This window comes from Podarcis liolepis, assembly GCF_965112155.1.
Source record: "Podarcis liolepis genome assembly, chromosome: 13".
In the NCBI taxonomy this organism is placed as follows: Eukaryota; Metazoa; Chordata; class Lepidosauria; order Squamata; family Lacertidae; genus Podarcis; species Podarcis liolepis.
Window position 1 is genome coordinate 23,937,872 of NC_139573.1, and position 2,015 is coordinate 23,939,886.

Here is a 2,015-nt window from a genome sequence, read left to right on the forward strand (position 1 = left end):
AGCAGAGACAGCAATGTCTGCAGATGGGGAGATGATTATCACCCCTATAATTATGGACACATAATTGCCCTGCTAAACAAACTCCAGAAAATGTATGTTCAAGGCCTTGAGAAAATAAACCACAATAGAAGTACTTATAAGAGTCTTCTCCAATGGTCAGAGCTGGCACAAAGCATAAAGGGCTGGAAAGGCCCTGTCATTCTGTGCTCTAACAGTTTTACGATAAGTTTGCAGTCTTTGGGTGTGCTGTTGTTTCTTCCAGACTAAACATATTTTGAGTAGCTTGAACAATCTGCACCTCACTGTATCTGTTTCTCCCAGCAGTGCCTCACTTATAGATCCCTCTAATAAAGAAAACACAACTTCTGTGTGCAGGCAGAAAAAAATGTACAATCTTGCTGTTAAGAACTGAGGTGCATTAAATAGGGGAGAAATCAATTAAAATCAATTAAAAAACATGAAATAGGAGCGGAGGAGATGGATGCAGTCACCTTCTTACACCAACTGATCAGTGTAGGAATGGGGTCACATCTTGTCAAATTAAGTTGAAACAAACTCATCTGAATAAAAGTGGCATTGAAGAAAGCAGTGAGGTGTGTCTGGAAGTAATTTCTTGTCCCCAAAATGCTGATGTTATTGATACTGCTGCTTGTTTTTTCCCCTCATATTGTGAGCAAGAGCCATTCAATTCTTTCCAGCCTGAAGATGCGTTTTGACCAATGCAAAGTAAGTAACACCTACTTCACTTCACAGGAGTTTTCTCAGCCAGGAAATCTTGTCATTGGGTTTATTGCTTCTCGGTTTTACATGATGCACTTCCCTACAATTTCATCTGAACCGTCCTCTTCAGCACCCCAGAAGGAACTCATGTAAGTCACCCTCTTTTTCCTCTCTGTAGAATTAATATTTTTTATCTCACATAAATTAAGAACAGATAATGAAGCAACAAGAGGTCTTTCCCTCTCTTATAATCTGAAATGTGAGATGCAAATCATAGTACTTCTGAACTTTTATTAGATGCACTTTAAGCATAGGTGGGTTTGTTTATTTTTTTACTAGATGCAATCTTGGTCATATTTTATCACTTAATTCTACTGATATGCTTCTGCAATTTCTTTCTGGACACCTGATTTTAGAGAGCAGAAGGGCTGCCTTGGTGCAGTGCTTCTTTAAATCTGTTTTTGCTCCAGATTCAGTTGTGTAAATAGAGCAAATAAAAGAATATAGCACAAGTTTACAGTGTTGTGAGTTGAGGCCCCGTCCCCTGCTTTATCATGAAATAAGACACATGGACACAAGTATTGTTCAAAAGACTATAAATCTATCCAAAAATCCTTACAAAGGCCATGCTGCAATGGATTTGCAGTAAGGGACACCTTACACTGAAATTTGTAATGCAGAAAAAATTCTGTGCACAGCAGATACTTCCTAACAGATGTAGAAGATTGTTGCTAATAAATAAGTAGTTCAGCCTGTTATATTTCATGGAGGGGATAAAAAATATGAGAAATAATATTCTGTGTGCTCCCCCCCACAATTTGTATTGCAGTGTGGTACCAAAAAATTACCAGGAGGTTCTTGCCATGGTATTTGCTGTAGAGGAGATAAACAAAAATCACCATATTTTGCCTAACATCACACTGGGCTTCCGAATCTATGATAGCATGCACAGGGTTGTAGTTACTTCTAAGCTCTCACTGGACCTACTTTCTCCACGGCATATTTCAGCCCCAAATTATAAATGTGATCGCCAGAACAAATTGATGGCCATTCTTGGGACAAAGTTCACTGAGCTCTCCTTCAATATGGCCACTATTCTAAGCATGTACAAGATTCCTCAGGTGGGTGTTTTTTTAGGATAGTACTGAGATTGTGTGAGATATGAGCATTCAAAATGCTAAGTAAAGGGTTAATACTCACAAGGGCTGCAACATTCTAAGAAAGAATTTTATGAGGTCATATACCTTGTGCCTGATGCAGTTGTGTAAGTTGGTACAGTGATGTCAATTAGAGAC